Genomic DNA, 15,620 nt, shown 5'->3' with positions numbered 1-15,620 from the left:
TATGTTTGTACTAGATTAAGTTATACAATGTTGGAATGTTGTTACATAATTTAAAATATAATAATTCATATATTTGACAATAATCAGAAAACAATTGAAATCACACTGTGCATATTTTAGACTGCATAATTGCATTGGGAAAGAGCTCTCAAACTAGGCAAATTACATTCACCATCACTAAAGGCATTTGATATGCATATCTATTGATTTGGTGTTTTGCCTATTTGTTGTGTACAACTTTTGATGATACACCTTTGATGATATATTTAGGCAGATTATATATATTTTACCTGTTTTTGCATGACATCACATTTCTTGTGTGTTTCTGCATATGTACCAATATCTTCAAATCAACCTAAACCTACCAAGGGACCAACGGGACATCCAATGAAAGTGTATGCACTAGCTTTATAGAAGCAGCACTTCTTAGTTTTTCCCATGCAAAGGCCTTTAGCCTACAACCATCCTTCGTAATTATGTCACACACTCCTACCTCTATCACCTTTACCTGCAGCTGAATATCTCGCCGGGTGCAGTGGCATGTGCCTGTAATCCAAGTCACTGGGAGGCTGAGGTTGGTGGATCAAGTGAGCTGAGGAGCTCTGGGCTGCAGCACACTATGTCGAACGGGTGTCCACGCTAAGTTCGGTATCGATATGGTGTTCCTAGGGGAGCCTGGGACCACCAGGTTGTCTAAGGAGGGGTGAACCGGCCCAGGTCGGAAACGAAGCAGGTCAATTCCCCCGTGCTGTCCAGTGGTGGGATAATACCTGTGAGTAGATGCTGCAGTGCAGCCTTGGCAAAACATTGAGACCTAATCTTTTCATTTTTTAAAAACCTATTTTTATCTGCTACACAAATTGTCACTTCGAAATGTTTAGCAGACCATGAAAAGTCGACACTGTTTTGCAGCTTTCCAAAAACAATTACCGTTATACCTTCTGATAATCGAGAATTATACTGACTACTACTGACGAAATGTGTGAATACCGGCAACAAAATGCAGCACGGACCGTTGAGGGAGTCGTAAGTGCTAGCGCGATGCCTAGCATGAAACTGAGGCCAGCTCTCCCATCACCATCGACAGACAGACAGTTCGGATAGGTTCATTTACTTGTGTGAAATGAGCCACAATAATGATTAGCCAAATCATTGGAATTTGAGATTCACCTTCAATTAAGTCCCTTATTGAAGGTGATGCAAACGAATACAAAAAGTGGAATCATGTCATATGTTTGTACTAGATTAAGTTATACAAGGTTGGAATGTTGTTACATAATTTAAAATATAATAATTCATATATTTGACAATAATCAGAAAACAATTGAAATCACACTGTGCATATTTTAGACTGCATAATTGCATTGGGAAAGAGCTCTCAAACTAGGCAAATTACATTCACCATCACTAAAGGCATTTGATATGCATATCTATTGATTTGGTGTTTTGCCTATTTGTTGTGTACAACTTTTGATGATACACCTTTGATGATATATTTAGGCAGATTATATATATTTTACCTGTTTTTGCATGACATCACATTTCTTGTGTGTTTCTGCATATGTACCAATATCTTCAAATCAACCTAAACCTACCAAGGGACCAACTGGACATCCAATGACAGTGTATGCACTAGCTTTATAGAAGCAGCACTTCTTAATTTTTCCCATGCAAAGGCCTTTAGCCTACAACCATCCTTCGTAATTATGTCACAGACTCCTACCTCTATCACCTTTACCTGCAGCTGAATATCTCGCCGGGTGCGGTGGCATGTGTCTGTAATCCAAGTCACTGGGAGGCTGAGGTTGGTGGATCAAGTGAGCTGAGGAGCTCTGGTCTGCAGCACACTATGTCGAACGGGTGTCCACGCTAAGTTCGGTATCGATATGGTGTTCCTAGGGGAGCCTGGGACCACCAGGTTGTCTAAGGAGGGGTGAACCGGCCCAGGTCGGAAACGAAGCAGGTCAAATCCCCTGTGCTGTCCAGTGGTGGGATAATACCTGTGAGTAGATGCTGCAGTGCAGCCTTGGCAAAACATCGAGACCAAATCTTTTCATTTTTTAAAAACCTATTTTTATCTGCTACACAAATTGTCACTTCGAAATGTTTAGCAGACCATGAAAAGTCGACACTGTTTTGCAGCTTTCCAAAAACAATTACCGTTATACCTTCTGATAATCGAGAATTATACTGACTACTACTGACGAAATGTGTGAATACCGGCAACAAAATGCAGCACGGACCGTTGAGGGAGTCGTAAGTGCTAGCGCGATGCCTAGCATGAAACTGAGGCCAGCTCTCCCATCACCATCGACAGACAGACAGTTCGGATAGGTTCATTTACCTGAGCCACAATAATGATTAGCCAAATCATTGGAATTTGAGATTCACCTTCAAATTAAGTCCCTTATTGAAGGTGATGCAAACGAATACAAAAAGTGGAATCATGTCATATGTTTGCACTAGATTGAGTTATACAAGGTTGGAATGTTGTTACATAATTTAAAATACTATAAGTAATATATTTGACAATAATCAGAAAACAATTAAAATCACACTGTGGATATTTTAGACTGCATAATTGCTTTGGGCAAGAGCTCTCAAACTAGGCAAATTACATTCTCCATCACTAAAGGCATTTGATATGCATATCTATTGATTTGGTGTTTTGCCTATTTGTTGTGTACAACTTTTGATGATACACCTTTGATGATATATTTAGGCAGATTATATATTTTTACCTGTTTTTGCATGACATCACATTTCATGTGTGTTTCTGCATATGTACCAATATCTTCAAATCAACCTTAACCTACCAAGGGCCCAACTGGACATCCAATGACAGTGTACGCACTAGCTTTATAGAAGCAGCACTTCTTAGTTTTTCCCATGCAAAGGCCTTTAGCCCACAACCGTCCTTCGTAATTACGTCACAGACTCCTACCTCTATCACCTTTACCTGCAGCTGAATATCTCGCCGGGTGCGGTGGCATGTGCCTGTAATCCAAGTCACTGGGAGGCTGAGGTTGGTGGATCAAGTGAGCTGAGGAGCTCTAGGCTGCAGCACACTATGTCGAACGGGTGTCCACGCTAAGTTTGGTATTGATATGGTGTTCCTGGGGGAGCCCGGGACCACCAGGTTGTCTAAGGAGGGGTGAACCGGCCCAGGTCGGAAACGAAGCAGGTCTAATCCCCTGTGCTGTCCAGTAGTGGGATAATACCTGTGAGTAGGTGCAGCCTTGGCAAAACATCAAGACCTAATCTTTTCATTTTTTTAAAAACGTATTTTTATCTGCTACACAAATTGTCACTTCGAAATGTTTATCAGACCATGAAAAGTGGACACTTTTTTGCAGCTTTCCAAAAACAATTACCGTTATACCTTCTGATAATCGAGAATTATACTGACTACTACTGACGAGATGTGTGGATACCAGTAACAAAATGCAGCACGGACCGTTGAGGGAGGAGTAAGTGCTAGCGCGATGCTTAGCATGAAACTGAGGCCAGCTCTCCCATCACCATCGACAGACAGACAGTTCGGATAGGTTCATTTACCTGAGCCACAATAATGATTAGCCAAATCATTGGAATTTGAGATTCACCTTCAAATTAAGTCCCTTATTGAAGGTGATGCAAACGAATACATAAAGTGGAATCATGTCATATGTTTGTACTAGATTGAGTTATACAAGGTTGGAATGTTGTTACATAATTTAAAATACTATAAGTAATATATTTGACAATAATCAGAAAACAATTGAAATCACACTGTGGATATTTTAGACTGCATAATTGCTTTGGGCAAGAGCTCTCAAACTAGGCAAATGACATTCTCCATCACTAAAGGCATTTGATATGCATATCTATTGATTTGGTGTTTTGCCTATTTGTTGTGTACAACTTTTGATGATACACCTTTGATGATATATTTAGGCAGATTATATATTTTTACCTGTTTTTGCATGACATCACATTTCATGTGTGTTTCTGCATATGTACCAATATCTTCAAATCAACCTTAACCTACCAAGGGCCCAACTGGACATCCAATGACAGTGTACGCACTAGCTTTATAGAAGCAGCACTTCTTAGTTTTTCCCATGCAAAGGCCTTTAGCCTACAACTGTCCTTCGTAAATACGTCACAGACTCCTACCTCTATCACCTTTACCTGCAGCTGAATATCTCGCCGGGTGCGGTGGCATGTACCTGTAATCCAAGTCACTGGGAGGCTGAGGTTGGTGGATCAAGTGAGCTGAGGAGCTCTGGGCTGCAGCACGCTATGTCAAACGGGTGTCCACGCTAAGTTCGGTATCGATATGGTGTTCCTGGGGGAGCCCGGGACCACCAGGTTGTCTAAGGAGGGGTGAACCGGCCCAGGTCGGAAACGAAGCAGGTCAAATCCCCCGTGCTGTCCAGTAGTGGGATAATACCTGTGAGTAGATGCTGCAGTGCAGCCTTGGCAAAACATCGAGACCTAATCTTTTCATTTAAAAAAAAACGTATTTTTATCTGCTACACAAATTGTCACTTCGAAATGTTTATCAGACCATGAAAAGTCAACACTTTTTTTCAGCTTTCCAAAAACAATTACCGTTATACCTTCTGATAATCGAGAATTATACTGACTACTACTGACGAGATGTGTGGATACCGGTAACAAAATGCAGCACGGACCGTTGAGGGAGGAGTAAGTGCTAGCGCGATGCTTAGCATGAAACTGAGGCCAGCTCTCCCATCACCATCGACAGACAGACAGTTCGGATAGGTTCATTTACCTGAGCCACAATAATGATTAGCCAAATCATTGGAATTTGAGATTCACCTTCAAATTAAGTCCCTTATTGAAGGTGATGCAAACGAATACAAAAAGTGGAATCATGTCATATGTTTGCACTAGATTGAGTTATACAAGGTTGGAATGTTGTTACATAATTTAAAATACTATAAGTAATATATTTGACAATAATCAGAAAACAATTAAAATCACACTGTGGATATTTTAGACTGCATAATTGCTTTGGGCAAGAGCTCTCAAACTAGGCAAATGACATTCTCCATCACTAAAGGCATTTGATATGCATATCTATTGATTTGGTGTTTTGCCTATTTGTTGTGTACAACTTTTGATGATACACCTTTGATGATATATTTAGGCAGATTATATATTTTTATCTGTTTTTGCATGACATCACATTTCATGTGTGTTTCTGCATATGTACCAATATCTTCAAATCAACCTTAACCTACCAAGGGCCCAACTGGACATCCAATGACAGTGTACGCACTAGCTTTATAGAAGCAGCACTTCTTAGTTTTTCCCATGCAAAGGCCTTTAGCCCACAACCGTCCTTCGTAATTACGTCACAGACTCCTACCTCTATCACCTTTACCTGCAGCTGTATATCTCGCCGGGTGCGGTGGCATGTGCCTGTAATCCAAGTCACTGGGAGGCTGAGGTTGGTGGATCAAGTGAGCTGAGGAGCTCTGGGCTGCAGCACTCTAAGTCGAACGGGTGTCCACGCAAAGTTCGGTATCGATATGGTGTTCCTGGGGGAGCCCGGGACCACTAGGTTGTCTAAGGAGGGGTGAACCGGCCCAGGTCGGAAACGAAGCATGTAAATCCCCCGTGCTGTCCAGTAGTGGGATAATACCTGTGAGTAGATGCTGCAGTGCAGCCTTGGCAAAACATCGAGACCTAATCTTTTCATTTAAAAAAAAAAACACATATTTTTATCTGCTACACAAATTGTCACTTCGAAATGTTTATCAGACCATGAAAAGTCGACACTTTTTTTCAGCTTTCCAAAAACAATTACCGTTATACCTTCTGATAATCGAGAATTATACTGACTACTACTGACGAGATGTGTGGATACCGGTAACAAAATGCAGCACGGACCGTTGAGGGAGGAGTAAGTGCTAGCGCGATGCTTAGCATGAAACTGAGGCCAGCTCTCCCATCACCATCGACAGACAGACAGTTCGGATAGGTTCATTTACCTGAGCCACAATAATGATTAGCCAAATCATTGGAATTTGAGATTCACCTTCAAATTAAGTCCCTTATTGAAGGTGATGCAAACGAATACAAAAAGTGGAATCATGTCATATGTTTATACTAGATTGAGTTATACAAGGTTGGAATGTTGTTACATAATTTAAAATACTATAAGTAATATATTTGACAATAATCAGAAAACAATTGAAATCACACTGTGGATATTTTAGACTGCATAATTGCTTTGGGCAAGAGCTCTCAAACTAGGCAAATGACATTCTCCATCACTAAAGGCATTTGATATGCATATCTATTGATTTGGTGTTTTGCCTATTTGTTGTGTACAACTTTTGATGATACACCTTTGATGATATATTTAGGCAGATTATATATTTTTACCTGTTTTTGCATGACATCACATTTCATGTGTGTTTCTGCATATGTACCAATATCTTCAAATCAACCTTAACCTACCAAGGGCCCAACTGGACATCCAATGACAGTGTACGCACTAGCTTTATAGAAGCAGCACTTCTTAGTTTTTCCCATGCAAAGGCCTTTAGCCTACAACCGTCCTTCGTAATTACGTCACAGACTCCTACCTCTATCACCTTTACCTGCAGCTGAATATCTCACCGGGTGCGGTGGCATGTGCCTGTAATCCAAGTCACTGGGAGGCTGAGGTTGGTGGATCAAGTGAGCTGAGGAGCTCTGGGCTGCAGCACGCTATGTCGAACGGGTGTCCACGCTAAGTTCGGTATCGATATGGTGTTCCTGGGGGAGCCCGGGACCACCAGGTTGTCTAAGGAGGGGTGAACCGGCCCAGGTCGGAAACGAAGCAGGTCAAATCCCCCGTGCTGTCCAGTAGTGGGATAATACCTGTGAGTAGATGCTGCAGTGCAGCCTTGGCAAAACATTGAGACCTAATCTTTTCATTTAAAAAAAAACGTATTTTTATCTGCTACACAAATTGTCACTTCGAAATGTTTATCAGACCATGAAAAGTCGACACTTTTTTTCAGCTTTCCAAAAACAATTACCGTTATACCTTCTGATAATCGAGAATTATACTGACTACTACTGACCAGATGTGTGGATACCGGTAACAAAATGCAGCACGGACCGTTGAGGGAGGAGTAAGTGCTAGCGCAATGCTTAGCATGAAACTGAGGCCAGCTCTCCCATCACCATCGACAGACAGACAGTTCGGATAGGTTCATTTACCTGAGCCACAATAATGATTAGCCAAATCATTGGAATTTGAGATTCACCTTCAAATTAAGTCCCTTATTGAAGGTGATGCAAACGAATACAAAAAGTGGAATCATGTCATATGTTTATACTAGATTGAGTTATACAAGGTTGGAATGTTGTTACATAATTTAAAATACTATAAGTAATATATTTGACAATAATCAGAAAACAATTGAAATCACACTGTGGATATTTTAGACTGCATAATTGCTTTGGGCAAGAGCTCTCAAACTAGGCAAATGACATTCTCCATCACTAAAGGCATTTGATATGCATATCTATTGATTTGGTGTTTTGCCTATTTGTTGTGTACAACTTTTGATGATACACCTTTGATGATATATTTAGGCAGATTATATATTTTTACCTGTTTTTGCATGACATCACATTTCATGTGTGTTTCTGCATATGTACCAATATCTTCAAATCAACCTTAACCTACCAAGGGCCCAACTGGACATCCAATGACAGTGTACGCACTAGCTTTATAGAAGCAGCACTTCTTAGTTTTTCCCATGCAAAGGCCTTTAGCCTACAACCGTCCTTCGTAAATACGTCACAGACTCCTACCTCTATCACCTTTACCTGCAGCTGAATATCTCGCCGGGTGCGGTGGCATGTGCCTGTAATCCAAGTCACTGGGAGGCTGAGGTTGGTGGATCAAGTGAGCTGAGGAGCTCTGGGCTGCAGCACGCTATGTCAAACGGGTGTCCACGCTAAGTTCGGTATCGATATGGTGTTCCTGGGGGAGCCCGGGACCACCAGGTTGTCTAAGGAGGGGTGAACCGGCCCAGGTCGGAAACGAAGCAGGTCAAATCCCCCGTGCTGTCCAGTAGTGGGATAATACCTGTGAGTAGATGCTGCAGTGCAGCCTTGGCAAAACATCGAGACCTAATCTTTTCATTTAAAAAAAAACGTATTTTTATCTGCTACACAAATTGTCACTTCGAAATGTTTATCAGACCATGAAAAGTCGACACTTTTTTTCAGCTTTCCAAAAACAATTACCGTTATACCTTCTGATAATCGAGAATTATACTGACTACTACTGACGAGATGTGTGGATACCGGCAACAAAATGCAGCACGGACCGTTGAGGGAGGAGTAGGTGCTAGCGCGATGCTTAGCATGAAACTGAGGCCAGCTCTCCCATCACCATCGACAGACAGACAGTTCGGATAGGTTCATTTACCTGTGTGAAATGAGCCACAATAATGATTAGCCAAATCATTGGAATTTGAGATTCACCTTCAAATTAAGTCCCTTATTGAAGGTGATGCAAACGAATACAAAAAGTGGAATCATGTCATATGTTTATACTAGATTGAGTTATACAAGGTTGGAATGTTGTTACATAATTTAAAATACTATAAGTAATATATTTGACAATAATCAGAAAACAATTGAAATCACACTGTGGATATTTTAGACTGCATAATTGCTTTGGGCAAGAGCTCTCAAACTAGGCAAATGACATTCTCCATCACTAAAGGCATTTGATATGCATATCTATTGATTTGGTGTTTTGCCTATTTGTTGTGTACAACTTTTGATGATACACCTTTGATGATATATTTAGGCAGATTATATATTTTTACCTGTTTTTGCATGACATCACATTTCATGTGTGTTTCTGCATATGTTCCAATATCTTCAAATCAACCTTAACCTACCAAGGGCCCAACTGGACATCCAATGACAGTGTACGCACTAGCTTTATAGAAGCAGCACTTCTTAGTTTTTCCCATGCAAAGGCCTTTAGCCTACAACCGTCCTTCGTAATTACGTCACAGACTCCTACCTCTATCACCTTTACCTGCAGCTGAATATCTCGCCGGGTGCGGTGGCATGTGCCTGTAATCCAAGTCACTGGGAGGCTGAGGTTGGTGGATCAAGTGAGCTGAGGAGCTCTGGGCTGCAGCACGCTATGTCGAACGGGTGTCCACGCTAAGTTCGGTATCGATATGGTGTTCCTGGGGGAGCCCGGGACCACCAGGTTGTCTAAGGAGGGGTGAACCGGCCCAGGTCGGAAACGAAGCAGGTCAAATCCCCCGTGCTGTCCAGTAGTGGGATAATACCTGTGAGTAGATGCTGCAGTGCAGCCTTGGCAAAACATCGAGACCTAATCTTTTCATTTAAAAAAAAACGTATTTTTATCTGCTACACAAATTGTCACTTCGAAATGTTTATCAGACCATGAAAAGTCGACACTTTTTTTCAGCTTTCCAAAAACAATTACCGTTATACCTTCTGATAATCGAGAATTATACTGACTACTACTGACGAGATGTGTGGATACCGGCAACAAAATGCAGCACGGACCGTTGAGGGAGGAGTAGGTGCTAGCGCGATGCTTAGCATGAAACTGAGGCCAGCTCTCCCATCACCATCGACAGACAGACAGTTCGGATAGGTTCATTTACCTGTGTGAAATGAGCCACAATAATGATTAGCCAAATCATTGGAATTTGAGATTCACCTTCAAATTAAGTCCCTTATTGAAGGTGATGCAAACGAATACAAAAAGTGGAATCATGTCATATGTTTATACTAGATTGAGTTATACAAGGTTGGAATGTTGTTACATAATTTAAAATACTATAAGTAATATATTTGACAATAATCAGAAAACAATTGAAATCACACTGTGGATATTTTAGACTGCATAATTGCTTTGGGCAAGAGCTCTCAAACTAGGCAAATGACATTCTCCATCACTAAAGGCATTTGATATGCATATCTATTGATTTGGTGTTTTGCCTATTTGTTGTGTACAACTTTTGATGATACATCTTTGATGATATATTTAGGCAGATTATATATTTTTACCTGTTTTTGCATGACATCACATTTCATGTGTGTTTCTGCATATGTACCAATATCTTCAAATCAACCTTAACCTACCAAGGGCCCAACTGGACATCCAATGACAGTGTACGCACTAGCTTTATAGAAGCAGCACTTCTTAGTTTTTCCCATGCAAAGGCCTTTAGCCTACAACCGTCCTTCGTAATTATGTCACAGACTCCTACCTCTATCACCTTTACCTGCAGCTGAACATCTCACCGGGTGCGGTGGCATGTGCCTGTAATCCAAGTCACTGGGAGGCTGAGGTTGGTGGATCAAGTGAGCTGAGGAGCTCTGGGCTGCAGCACGCTATGTCGAACGGGTGTCCACGCTAAGTTCGGTATCGATATGGTGTTCCTGGGGGAGCCCGGGACCACCAGGTTGTCTAAGGAGGGGTGAACCGGCCCAGGTCGGAAACGAAGCAGGTCAAATCCCCCGTGCTGTCCAGTAGTGGGATAATACCTGTGAGTAGATGCTGCAGTGCAGCCTTGGCAAAACATCGAGACCTAATCTTTTCATTTAAAAAAAAACGTATTTTTATCTGCTACACAAATTGTCACTTCGAAATGTTTATCAGACCATGAAAAGTCGACACTTTTTTTCAGCTTTCCAAAAACAATTACCGTTATACCTTCTGATAATCGAGAATTATACTGACTACTACTGACGAGATGTGTGGATACCGGTAACAAAATGCAGCACGGACCGTTGAGGGAGGAGTAAGTGCTAGCGCGATGCTTAGCATGAAACTGAGGCCAGCTCTCCCATCACCATCGACAGACAGACAGTTCGGATAGGTTCATTTACCTGAGCCACAATAATGATTAGCCAAATCATTGGAATTTGAGATTCACCTTCAAATTAAGTCCCTTATTGAAGGTGATGCAAACGAATACAAAAAGTGGAATCATGTCATATGTTTGTACTAGATTGAGTTATACAAGGTTGGAATGTTGTTACATAATTTAAAATACTATAAGTAATATATTTGACAATAATCAGAAAACAATTGAAATCACACTGTGGATATTTTAGACTGCATAATTGCTTTGGGCAAGAGCTCTCAAACTAGGCAAATGACATTCTCCATCACTAAAGTCATTTGATATGCATATCTATTGATTTGGTGTTTTGCCTATTTGTTGTGTACAACTTTTGATGATACACCTTTGATGATATATTTAGGCAGATTATATATTTTTACCTGTTTTTGCATGACATCACATTTCATGTGTGTTTCTGCATATGTACCAATATCTTCAAATCAACCTTAACCTACCAAGGGCCCAACTGGACATCCAATGACAGTGTACGCACTAGCTTTATAGAAGCAGCACTTCTTAGTTTTTCCCATGCAAAGGCCTTTAGCCTACAACCGTCCTTCGTAAATACGTCACAGACTCCTACCTCTATCACCTTTACCTGCAGCTGAATATCTCGCCGGGTGCGGTGGCATGTGCCTGTAATCCAAGTCACTGGGAGGCTGAGGTTGGTGGATCAAGTGAGCTGAGGAGCTCTGGGCTGCAGCACGCTATGTCGAACGGGTGTCCACGCTAAGTTCGGTATCGATATGGTGTTCCTGGGGGAGCCCGGGACCACCAGGTTGTCTAAGGAGGGGTGAACCGGCCCAGGTCGGAAACGAAGCAGGTCAAATCCCCCGTGCTGTCCAGTAGTGGGATAATACCTGTGAGTAGATGCTGCAGTGCAGCCTTGGCAAAACATCGAGACCTAATCTTTTCATTTAAAAAAAAAACGTATTTTTATCTGCTACACAAATTGTCACTTCGAAATGTTTATCAGACCATGAAAAGTCGACACTTTTTTTCAGCTTTCCAAAAACAATTACCGTTATACCTTCTGATAATCGAGAATTATACTGACTACTACTGACGAGATGTGTGGATACCGGCAACAAAATGCAGCACGGACCGTTGAGGGAGGAGTAGGTGCTAGCGCGATGCTTAGCATGAAACTGAGGCCAGCTCTCCCATCACCATCGACAGACAGACAGTTCGGATAGGTTCATTTACCTGTGTGAAATGAGCCACAATAATGATTAGCCAAATCATTGGAATTTGAGATTCACCTTCAAATTAAGTCCCTTATTGAAGGTGATGCAAACGAATACAAAAAGTGGAATCATGTCATATGTTTATACTAGATTGAGTTATACAAGGTTGGAATGTTGTTACATAATTTAAAATACTATAAGTAATATATTTGACAATAATCAGAAAACAATTGAAATCACACTGTGGATATTTTAGACTGCATAATTGCTTTGGGCAAGAGCTCTCAAACTAGGCAAATGACATTCTCCATCACTAAAGGCATTTGATATGCATATCTATTGATTTGGTGTTTTGCCTATTTGTTGTGTACAACTTTTGATGATACACCTTTGATGATATATTTAGGCAGATTATATATTTTTACCTGTTTTTGCATGACATCACATTTCATGTGTGTTTCTGCATATGTACCAATATCTTCAAATCAACCTTAACCTACCAAGGGCCCAACTGGACATCCAATGACAGTGTACGCACTAGCTTTATAGAAGCAGCACTTCTTAGTTTTTCCCATGCAAAGGCCTTTAGCCTACAACCGTCCTTCGTAATTACGTCACAGACTCCTACCTCTATCACCTTTACCTGCAGCTGAATATCTCACCGGGTGCGGTGGCATGTGCCTGTAATCCAAGTCACTGGGAGGCTGAGGTTGGTGGATCAAGTGAGCTGAGGAGCTCTGGGCTGCAGCACGCTATGTCGAACGGGTGTCCACGCTAAGTTCGGTATCGATATGGTGTTCCTGGGGGAGCCCGGGACCACCAGGTTGTCTAAGGAGGGGTGAACCGGCCCAGGTCGGAAACGAAGCAGGTCAAATCCCCCGTGCTGTCCAGTAGTGGGATAATACCTGTGAGTAGATGCTGCAGTGCAGCCTTGGCAAAACATCGAGACCTAATCTTTTCATTTAAAAAAAAACATATTTTTATCTGCTACACAAATTGTCACTTCGAAATGTTTATCAGACCATGAAAAGTCGACACTTTTTTTCAGCTTTCCAAAAACAATTACCGTTATACCTTCTGATAATCGAGAATTATACTGACTACTACTGACGAGATGTGTGGATACCGGTAACAAAATGCAGCACGGACCGTTGAGGGAGGAGTAAGTGCTAGCGCGATGCTTAGCATGAAACTGAGGCCAGCTCTCCCATCACCATCGACAGACAGACAGTTCGGATAGGTTCATTTACCTGAGCCACAATAATGATTAGCCAAATCATTGGAATTTGAGATTCACCTTCAAATTAAGTCCCTTATTGAAGGTGATGCAAACGAATACAAAAAGTGGAATCATGTCATATGTTTATACTAGATTGAGTTATACAAGGTTGGAATGTTGTTACATAATTTAAAATACTATAAGTAATATATTTGACAATAATCAGAAAACAATTGAAATCACACTGTGGATATTTTAGACTGCATAATTGCTTTGGGCAAGAGCTCTCAAACTAGGCAAATGACATTCTCCATCACTAAAGGCATTTGATATGCATATCTATTGATTTGGTGTTTTGCCTATTTGTTGTGTACAACTTTTGATGATACACCTTTGATGATATATTTAGGCAGATTATATATTTTTACCTGTTTTTGCATGACATCACATTTCATGTGTGTTTCTGCATATGTACCAATATCTTCAAATCAACCTTAACCTACCAAGGGCCCAACTGGACATCCAATGACAGTGTACGCACTAGCTTTATAGAAGCAGCACTTCTTAGTTTTTCCCATGCAAAGGCCTTTAGCCTACAACCGTCCTTCGTAATTACGTCACAGACTCCTACCTCTATCACCTTTACCTGCAGCTGAATATCTCACCGGGTGTGGTGGCATGTGCCTGTAATCCAAGTCACTGGGAGGCTGAGGTTGGTGGATCAAGTGAGCTGAGGAGCTCTGGGCTGCAGCACGCTATGTCGAACGGGTGTCCACGCTAAGTTCGGTATCGATATGGTGTTCCTGGGGGAGCCCGGGACCACCAGGTTGTCTAAGGAGGGGTGAACCGGCCCAGGTCGGAAACGAAGCAGGTCAAATCCCCCGTGCTGTCCAGTAGTGGGATAATACCTGTGAGTAGATGCTGCAGTGCAGCCTTGGCAAAACATCGAGACCTAATCTTTTCATTTAAAAAAAAAACGTATTTTTATCTGCTACACAAATTGTCACTTCGAAATGTTTATCAGACCATGAAAAGTCGACACTTTTTTTCAGCTTTCCAAAAACAATTACCGTTATACCTTCTGATAATCGAGAATTATACTGACTACTACTGACGAGATGTGTGGATACCGGTAACAAAATGCAGCACGGACCGTTGAGGGAGGAGTAAGTGCTAGCGCGATGCTTAGCATGAAACTGAGGCCAGCTCTCCCATCACCATCGACAGACAGACAGTTCGGATAGGTTCATTTACCTGAGCCACAATAATGATTAGCCAAATCATTGGAATTTGAGATTCACCTTCAAATTAAGTCCCTTATTGAAGGTGATGCAAACGAATACAAAAAGTGGAATCATGTCATATGTTTGTACTAGATTGAGTTATACAAGGTTGGAATGTTGTTACATAATTTAAAATACTATAAGTAATATATTTGACAATAATCAGAAAACAATTGAAATCACACTGTGGATATTTTAGACTGCATAATTGCTTTGGGCAAGAGCTCTCAAACTATGCAAATTACATTCTCCATCACTAAAGGCATTTGATATGCATATCTATTGATTTGGTGTTTTGCCTATTTGTTGTGTACAACTTTTGATGATACACCTTTGATGATATATTTAGGCAGATTATATATTTTTACCTGTTTTTGCATGACATCACATTTCATGTGTGTTTCTGCATATGTACCAATATCTTCAAATCAACCTTAACCTACCAAGGGCCCAACTGGACATCCAATGACAGTGTACGCACTAGCTTTATAGAAGCAGCACTTCTTAGTTTTTCCCATGCAAAGGCCTTTAGCCTACAACCGTCCTTCGTAAATACGTCACAGACTCCTACCTCTATCACCTTTACCTGCAGCTGAATATCTCGCCGGGTGCGGTGGCATGTGCCTGTAATCCAAGTCACTGGGAGGCTGAGGTTGGTGGATCAAGTGAGCTGAGGAGCTCTGGGCTGCAGCACGCTATGTCAAACGGGTGTCCACGCTAAGTTCGGTATCGATATGGTGTTCCTGGGGGAGCCCGGGACCACCAGGTTGTCTAAGGAGGGGTGAACCGGCCCAGGTCGGAAACGAAGCAGGTCAAATCCCCCGTGCTGTCCAGTAGTGGGATAATACCTGTGAGTAGATGCTGCAGTGCAGCCTTGGCAAAACATCGAGACCTAATCTTTTCATTTAAAAAAAAACTTATTTTTATCTGCTACACAAATTGTCACTTCGAAATGTTTATCAGACCATGAAAAGTCGACACTTTTTTTCAGCTTTCCAAAAAC

The 15,620-nt window shown here is 41.4% G+C and overlaps 13 non-coding genes across 13 annotated transcripts; all 13 read left to right on the top strand.

The window, feature by feature from the left end:
* Positions 1–525: 525 nt before the first annotated feature.
* Positions 526–824, top strand: LOC149981632 (signal recognition particle RNA). Its single transcript, XR_016482975.1, has one exon.
* Positions 825–1,755: 931 nt separating this feature from the next.
* On the top strand, positions 1,756–2,054 carry LOC149981631 (signal recognition particle RNA). The gene has a single exon (XR_016482891.1).
* A 922-nt stretch (positions 2,055–2,976) lies between these two features.
* On the top strand, positions 2,977–3,267 carry LOC149981630 (signal recognition particle RNA). Its single transcript, XR_016482906.1, has one exon.
* A 923-nt stretch (positions 3,268–4,190) lies between these two features.
* Positions 4,191–4,489, top strand: LOC149981629 (signal recognition particle RNA). Its single transcript, XR_016482818.1, has one exon.
* A 923-nt stretch (positions 4,490–5,412) lies between these two features.
* LOC149981628 (signal recognition particle RNA) lies at positions 5,413–5,710 on the top strand. Its single transcript, XR_016482901.1, has one exon.
* Positions 5,711–6,637: 927 nt separating this feature from the next.
* Positions 6,638–6,936, top strand: LOC149981627 (signal recognition particle RNA). Its single transcript, XR_016482819.1, has one exon.
* A 923-nt stretch (positions 6,937–7,859) lies between these two features.
* Positions 7,860–8,158, top strand: LOC149981626 (signal recognition particle RNA). Its single transcript, XR_016482828.1, has one exon.
* A 932-nt stretch (positions 8,159–9,090) lies between these two features.
* On the top strand, positions 9,091–9,389 carry LOC149981625 (signal recognition particle RNA). The gene has a single exon (XR_016482970.1).
* A 932-nt stretch (positions 9,390–10,321) lies between these two features.
* On the top strand, positions 10,322–10,620 carry LOC149981624 (signal recognition particle RNA). Its single transcript, XR_016482870.1, has one exon.
* Positions 10,621–11,543: 923 nt separating this feature from the next.
* On the top strand, positions 11,544–11,842 carry LOC149981623 (signal recognition particle RNA). The gene has a single exon (XR_016482969.1).
* Positions 11,843–12,775: 933 nt separating this feature from the next.
* On the top strand, positions 12,776–13,074 carry LOC149981622 (signal recognition particle RNA). The gene has a single exon (XR_016482869.1).
* Positions 13,075–13,997: 923 nt separating this feature from the next.
* LOC149981621 (signal recognition particle RNA) lies at positions 13,998–14,296 on the top strand. Its single transcript, XR_016482877.1, has one exon.
* Positions 14,297–15,220: 924 nt separating this feature from the next.
* LOC149981620 (signal recognition particle RNA) lies at positions 15,221–15,519 on the top strand. The gene has a single exon (XR_016482827.1).
* Positions 15,520–15,620: the final 101 nt, after the last annotated feature.

The sequence above is a fragment of the Oncorhynchus mykiss genome, chromosome 8 (genome assembly GCF_057628025.1).
Source record: "Oncorhynchus mykiss isolate SJ-2025 chromosome 8, ASM5762802v1, whole genome shotgun sequence".
Lineage (NCBI taxonomy): Eukaryota > Metazoa > Chordata > Actinopteri > Salmoniformes > Salmonidae > Oncorhynchus > Oncorhynchus mykiss.
This window is presented reverse-complemented; position numbering and strand designations above follow the sequence as displayed.